The sequence below is a fragment of the Bombus huntii genome, chromosome 13 (assembly GCF_024542735.1).
Source record: "Bombus huntii isolate Logan2020A chromosome 13, iyBomHunt1.1, whole genome shotgun sequence".
In the NCBI taxonomy this organism is placed as follows: Eukaryota; Metazoa; Arthropoda; class Insecta; order Hymenoptera; family Apidae; genus Bombus; species Bombus huntii.
In genome coordinates, this window is record NC_066250.1 from 402558 (window position 1) to 410852 (window position 8295).

Sequence of the window (8295 nt, forward strand, 5' to 3'; positions counted from 1 at the left end):
ACAAGCCGCGACGTTTGAAACGATGGACGGAGTGAGGTTTCGTTAGAGAAATTAATAGACGATATAATAATAGACGATAATAATAATAGACGAAACGCGTGTCTCTTCCGAAATTGGAGACGTTTCAAAGATTTCGAGACCGTCTCTATCCTTTTTAACGAAGCTATACGTTTTGTCGTTTTCTGCGGAAACAAAAGCATCGGGATACGGTAAAACTCCATTTATCCGACACGATCGGGGGACAAGACGTATCGGATGATAAAAGTCCGATAGTTCTACCCTTGCTTTGCCGTTTTTTCATTCGTACGATCGATCGATTTCTGATATACCTCTATACGCGTATCATCGGATGCGAGGTACGAAACACAAGGCCTGAAATTCATCCGCTTCACTCGCAACACCCTGTATGACCGCGAGTCAGGTCGTAACGCAAGAAATCCCTCGATCCAACGTTTCCGTGGACCCGCGATCAGCGGTGTGGGTCGCTCGGTACTTAAGTTTAAGTTAAAGGGGGCCCGAGACTCGTTTCTGGTTTCCGACCGTTCTACTCGGGACCCTCGCCTCCTCGTCGGAGATCTACCTGCGACGCAGGGGGCTGATCCGTCCGCGAGATATTTTTCATCGCTCTAGGTTACGGGGTAAGTTACCGTGGTTGGCAACACTTGACTCCACGGTGCAAGGTTACGGTAGGCGGACTCTGTCTCCTCCTCCTCCTCCTCCTCCTCCTCCTCCTCCTCCTCCTGTTCCTCCTCTCTTTTTCTCTCGTCTCTCATCGTACAGAAAATATACCCATAAACTCTGGCCGTACATGTGTACACCGGGCATTTGGAGTTACACCCACGTGTATTTTACGCGCTCGCACACAGGCGCGCGCGCGCGCGCGAGCGCTAGCACGATTCCAGCGCACAAAGAAGCACGCGAACCGGGTGCAACGCGTGAAAGAGGAGGACAGGGTGCGAACGGGTCGGACAGAGAAGAGGAGACCGGTCGAGGAGGATGAAAGCGTGTTGTGAAAGGAACATCGAGTCGGAGTTTCGCCGGGGGAACGGGTGAAAGACGAAAGAGAGAAGAGGACGGAAACGCGAATAGGTGGGCGAGGATGAGAGACGGTCGACGAGGAGGATGGGTTGATAAGTTGTGGGAAAGAGAAGGAGGGCGAGTAAATAAGGAGAGTCGGTTGTAGGGAGCCGTGGGACGAGCGAGAGGGAAGAAAAAGAGGGATAATGGTAAAAAAGGAGAAGAGGAGAGGGGGAGAGTAAAAGGAAAAAGTCAAAGGGTAAATGAGCCGAGAGGCTGAAGAAGGAGGAAGGGATCGTGGAAAGGAGCAACGGAGAATAGAAAGGGAAAGGGTGAGTAGGAAAGGGAGTAAATAAGGAAGCCATAGGGGAATGGAAATGGGGAAGGAAGCGGAATGCGTGTTGGCTCTGCGTGCGCCTTTACTCCTGTATAAATACAAATACTCGCTATTTAACGCTTCGATTCTCGTCGTACGCAACGCAAAGTTTGTGGATTTTAACGCGTTTTAACGCCTATTTCGTATCTCTTATGGGCCGTTTTATCTCGTTACGCATATTCGTTGACGCGTACGACGTAAATTCGGAATTATCGTAATCGGAGAAAGAAACGGCGATAAAGAGCCGAGTTAAAGCGTCGTCGAGCTATACGGGCGAACGATACGAAATAAAACAAAGGACACGAGGTGGAAAATAAAAGGAAAAAATTGACGACACGAGAAAGCAGAAGGTAAAGTGGAGAGAAGCGTAGGAAACAAGAGGGGAAAAAGGAAAGCAGCGAGAGGAAGAGAAGCTTCTGCGCAGCATACGTGCAAGTTAAACATACGGGGGACACTTGTCGGTGAAAAATGTGGATTTATCAGCAGTGCTTGTAAAGCGCGACAAGAAAAACGTTTTCGCTTCTGACACTGGGACAGCTAGGTTTTTGCGCGTCTCAGAAAACAATGTCGCGCTTTGGTGTCGATGCCACTAAGAGTTTAATCCCCTTTAACCGACTTTAACTATCTAATTTTCGCGTGCTTCGGCAACGCTAATTCTTTCGTATCGCTGGAAATTTTCGGATCGTCTACTCCGCTGAAAATCGTGCTTGAATTTTATGATCGAAGATGGACGTACGGTGGATTTTGGATACTCGGATCGATATTAAACGATGCGAGGACACGCCTGTTCCAGGCTTTTATACGATCGATCGACGCGCAAGTTATTCGAGAGACGCGATTACACGCCTTCGCTGAATACGCGATAAAAACAATCAATGTAACGGAGTACGGACAGACTAGACGATAAATCCAGCTAAAAGTCATTAAGATTCCAATAGAAACCAAGTTCGGAGACACGGCAGCGGTTAGAAAAAATCAAGAGAAGCGAATGCCGCGGTAACGGCGATTGCTAAGCGACTGGTTTATGCGTATGTATGAGGCTCGAGCAGCGGACTCCAACGTTTACCATGCGACTCTGATAACCCAGGCCCGCCGTTGATAATGAGCTTTGTCGAGGAGTATCGATCGAACGGTCACGACTCGCGTTATATTGTGCAATTCGTATGATAAATACCTCGGTGAAAAAATAAACCACGGATTTCGGTGAATTACGCCGTTTTTGCCAATCTAACTCTTTTATTTAATTATTATTCCGATCTGCGCGTAACGCTTTTCACTCGCTAATCTTGGATATTTCGTTTCAACGAAATCGATAGACGTAACACCGAAGATCATGGCGACAAAAGAGAGAGAGAGAGAAAAAAAAAAAAGAAAAAGAGTTCTGTGCGTAAATAACGCTACTTACGTATACGTTTACGTTTTACGAAATATACTCGAATATGCTCGATACGGCGATACGGATTTGCACCGAGATTACGATTAGACGCAAACTTACAATTAGAAAAGCGAGCAGCGTTGTGTTCGCTGTTCGTTTCGGGGAAGAGCGAGTAAAAAAATTCGTGGCAATTTATCAGAATTAGTTGTGGGACGAGCAGAGTCTTTTTATGGCTTACCATAATTCACCTCTTTGTGCAACATTGGAGCGTGTGCGCGCTCTTTCGGAAAAAACAAAGCTTACGTAGTACGCGAGTACAACGAGGACGAAGCCAGAACGCGGGTGCGATGCACTCGACAAGGACAACTCGTGTTTTCATAAACTCCGTTAATGAAACACATGCGCGTAAAATGCTCCCCCTCCTCGTCGACGTTTTTTCCCTCCCTTCTACGCTCCACACTCTACTATTTCCAATTCAATGTGGCTCGAGAAAGCTAACAATAGCCTGACTAAATCGTCTCGGTATTTATTAGCGAATATCCGAAGAATTCTAATTCGATTCGCTGAATTCGCCTGTGTATAGACCTTGTCGTTTAGTGAAAACATCGAAAGTGCCGTTAATCAGACCGAAAAATAACGATGTTGCGAAGAAAGTAAAACGAAAGGACACAGCGATGCGGTTAAAATTTACTTTTCCACGGAGTACTTCGATCGCGACATACACGCCGTTCTTTCGGCAAAAATTATCCTCCTTTCGATCGATTATTTTTTTTTCTTATTAAATTCTGCCTCGGCCGCGATATAATTTAAGGTTTTTACCGAACGAACGCCACGACAACCGTCGTACGATAGGAGTTAAGTCAACAGATACGCTTTTGTCCACGATAAAAGCTTCTTATCATCCGCGTCTGAGTTCGCGTTCCCCTTCGTTACAATGACAATGAGAGGAGCGCTAACAGGAATAGAATAAATGTGGCGGTAAAAAGGTGAGTGGCGTCGAGTTTTATTCGTTCGTTCTGTTCGCGACATAATAAGGAGATAATGAAGCTTAACGTATTAAACAACGCGCGATAAGACAGATAGACGATAACGGTATATCGATAACAGAATCTCTCGGAGAGCAGTTATAAATTAGCAGTTGTAAATTAGTTTCAACGGTAAGAAAATGAAATTTTTATTTCGCACGACGATGTATCGGGTTTTATCGTTTTTTCTACACGATCGGAATCTTTACAAACGTGTGCTCGTATTTACGGATACAAATATCACGTGCTACAGCTAAAAATAAAAGTAGCACCGATGAAAGTAAATCTCTAACGATTCGTCGAACGTTGAGTTCTTTGCCCATGTTAACGTTATTTCTTTCTCCGAAATGCATCAAGTAAAATATGATGCAAATGAATTTACACGCTGTCTTTCTTTTTATCGTAAGATCGCTCCAATTTATTTATTCGTTTTAGGAATTATACTTTACTTTTGTAATTTGAACGATCATATTGAAATAATAGTTAAAATTTCGAAGATAAAGCTATAATTTATCGCCGACAAACCGCTGATAAGGATTTATAACAAGGGAAACTTTTCAAAGGAATTATTTACGTTTATGCAGGAACGAGATTTCTCGTTTTATCCTCGGTTCGACGCTTTTAAAAATACATTCCAAGCGTTTCGTATATTATTTTGTTCGGATATTCGTTAAATCTCTTCGGGCCATACGTGTTATTACATTTTATTCGAGGATTCACGCGGTAGAATTTTCTTATCGAAGGCCTCTTGTTATCGTGTTGTCTAAAGATTTCCACAGATGATGCATCGTTAAAGGATCGCTGTAAACCTTCGTCATTTTGTATCCCTCGCGAGAATTTAATTTCACATTTATCGACCAAAGCGTCGAAACGGAATTTGCCTCATTTCGTTTTATTCGTTCACCGTTTGCCTCTTAGAATCACGACACGAAATAGTTTCGTTTAATCGTTTCGTGTAAAAAGACGAATAACGATTATCGATCATTTGGCGAACACGACCGGGAAAACAGAAACACCCTGTAGAGCGAACGGAGACTCGATGTGTTAGCGGAAAACACGGTTGAATCAGAAAGACGACGGCATGGCACTGCGTGCTGAAAATACGACACCCTTCTTCGCTCTTCTCCGTAGCTTTCATTGACCCGCCAAGGACTCGTTCGGTACCTTGCTTTTGTTGTATGTAAATTAACAGCCGAGAGACGCGAGAATACGAAAGGAGACGCAAAGACGACGCACGCGTCTTTCTCGGCGCTGTGCCCGCCGCTTCTTGTCCGCTCGTGCCAACTCAGTAACAGCAACAAACTCGATTGTACAAATTCTTTCAGTCGTCCAATTCCTGCTTTCACCATATTTTATGTTCGCGCTTTATTCCTCTCGTATATCAGCCAAATGAATGGTTACACCTGTACACACCTACACCCGTGCGATTTAATTAGTTCTTTCACCTGCGCCGCGAACGATATAAAAGCCTGGAAATATGTTGGACGTGTCGCAGGTGTGGATGACTATATATTTGAAAGGTAATCGGCAATTGTCTGTTCCGAAACACAGCTAAACTTAAGTAGTTTACACGTACCTATGGATATAGAGTATTTATACATTTTTATATCGCATTTTTCGGTTTCACGTTTCGATTTTGTGGTCGAAGGAAATTCAACTTTGCGTTTCTCAAGTAGGGATACGTAGACACGACCTCGACCATGTTTCAAAATTATATGCTGTGCCGGTGGCATCGTAATTACGACTTGCAACGGTAACGAGCGTCAACGTTGTGAAAGCAACTAATCGAAATTGCGGTTAATGACCAAACCAGTTGATCAATTAACTTCGTCGCTACTATATCATTCGTCTACGTCATGTACAAATACTTTTATTCGCCTTGTCCGCCTTTATAGGTGTAGAATTTCATGGTTTCACCGTTCCTTCGTTTCCGATAATACGTCCGCCCTTTTGCCGTGGATCCAGCAAATAGAGATCTAAAGATCGATCGAAAACACGTAAACAGCGATACAATCCAATTTGGATATACGCGTGTATTCTTTTGCCGTTTTCCTGTTAATACCCGCAAAAGCTCGTAAAAGCATAGTAATGAAATATCGAACGCGACTTTGTAATTTCGATTCTCTGGAACCTTAAATTAACTTTCCATGTTGTAAATAACAGGTGGTGAAAAAAGAAAAGGTGTTCGCGTATATTCGTGGCTCGGTTAAAACTTGCATTTTCGCGCACCTGAATTTCGTACAGCAAATTGCAATTTAGCCTCGTATTTATTGCACTTTCTCCTTCTTTTCGGCATAATTAATTTTTTTTTTTTTTTTGTACACGATTATTAAGATTATTTAAGACGCTTAAAGTTACCACGTTACTTAATCGCGTGCACGTATTTCCGTGCCTATTAACAAGCATTATGGTCTGCTTCTTGTTTTTATACGGTTCTGTGTTATTTATTCGAGAATTTCATCCGATCGAAAGGGACATTAGCAGCTATTGCAAAGGAGAATTATTCGCGTGTCCAATCGCTCCGATCCTGCGTCCCAAAAATCAAGCAAGGACCATATTACCGACGTATCGTATTACCGACATCGAACGCGTCTAACAAAGTACTTATAGCCGTACGTATGTGGATCCAGCGACCATGGCGTCCGTTCGAACCGAAGCTACGCATAGGTTCACAGTCGCGAAGGGATTAACAGTCCACGACGAAGCTATTTACAATTAACTAAACGAAGTTTCAAGCTGCACAGCTGGCGGCTGGTGGCGATGGTTTAAAAATTACCGACCGGCTCCAGGCTACGGCCCTCGTCAAAGCGAAGCAAGGCGCGACAAGGCGAGGCGAGGCAACGCGACGAGACGCGTGCTGGTCTTTTTACGAATGATTCGATGCCGCGTAACGGCTGCAACGACGCTTTCCGACGAATAGAAATGCTCGTCGTAACGGAGCTTTAAAAGCGGCGGTTGAAAGAATCTTCGGCGAGATATAGTCTACGTCGTGGCGGCGACCGCGTAGCTACGCGTAGGTAGGACACGCGGATGCGATACGTATCTGCAGCAATCCGCGGTTCAGGGCGAGCCTCGCTTGCACCATCTTCTGCTTCTTTACCGGAAAATCGACCTTTCGATCGTCTCGCCGATGTCACCGCTCTGCGATCGTCTAACGACCCATGAGATGTGCTCGACCACTCTCCTGCCAACCCTTCGAATTGGCAACTTCTCGAAAAAATAAAAATAAAAAACAGACGAAGAGATTACAGGAGCGCAGAAACGTACCAGTCGCGCACGAGTTAATTGAGTAATTGAGATAAATATATTGGGCAACGTTTGCCGCTGAGATGACTTTTACCTGATTCCTTGGTCGATGCTGTAAATGTCAGCAACGTTCAGCCGCGTGTTCGTGGTAATTTTTAAAGCAGCCTCTTTTTGCTAGCTACGCGATGAGCGATCGATCGAACGTCTGATTTTAGAGAAACGGCACGTTGCGAAAGATTCGCTTGTTTAAAGTAACGAGATGCGTCAGATACGATTTGCGCGTTAATGCTAATATTTTCTCACTTTGCAATTTTTCCTCGAATATCTAGTCCAAACGATCGTTCGGCCATTTCCTTTCAATTATATTTTCCCATCCAACTGGTTGAGTTATAATAAATACGCGCGTGCGTGGCGTATATGATACGTATAAATTATTCTACATCGTCGGTGAAACATCGTTAATCGTTTGAAACGTCGTGTTCGATTAACGCTTTGATGCATAGCGTTACGATTTTAATTACAAAATTGCCAACGTTTTAACCGTCGAAATTAATTGTCGAGATAACTTACGTTAGTCGAATTTAATCCTCCAAATAACCAAGATAAATACTATACTATAGACCATTTTTCATTTAACAACGTTTCATTTCACATATGGGCAGTAACGTAAAACGAGTGAAAGTTGTTGCAAACGACGGTGGGCAGACCGAGCACGGGCAACAGTTAAAAGCTACCATAACCGGAGATGACATTCCTCTTTACTATGGTAATTTATTCCTTTCATTTTCCATAAATAATCCTTCTTTCCACATCCGAAGATCTCGATTCTTTTCATATGTAAACGAACGCGTTTCCTAATCGTTACGCTGTTTTGTCCACTTCTCACTCTCGCACGATTAAATTCTAAGACGGTTGACGTTAAATAAACACGTTAGATATATACGCTACGCGTAATTAATGAAACGTATAATAATAAAATATAATCAAAGAACTACATAGTCTGTCGTGGAAGATACAGGCTAGAAAATGCAGAGACGTTGATAGCGTCGTTTCCTGGTAAAGTGCCATGTGGTTTCATATAGCGTGATACATACAGAGAAAACACGCGCGTGTTGAGTACAGGTAGGAATTTTCGATGAAAAGTACTTCTCGTGAAGTATACTTTACGTTGTTTGTTTGATCAAAACGTATTAAAGTCGGCGTCCTGCTTGAGAATTATCTTCCACTACACGTGGATTGGCCATTTGCCGTACAAT

The 8295-nt window shown here is 43.6% G+C and overlaps 1 long non-coding RNA gene across 1 annotated transcript; it reads left to right on the plus strand.

The window, feature by feature from the left end:
- The first annotated feature begins 957 nt into the window (after window positions 1-957).
- Window positions 958-8030, plus strand: LOC126872316 (uncharacterized). Its single transcript, XR_007691939.1, has 2 exons — window positions 958-1089; window positions 1184-8030. It is a non-coding gene; the product is annotated as an uncharacterized LOC126872316 (long non-coding RNA).
- Window positions 8031-8295: the final 265 nt, after the last annotated feature.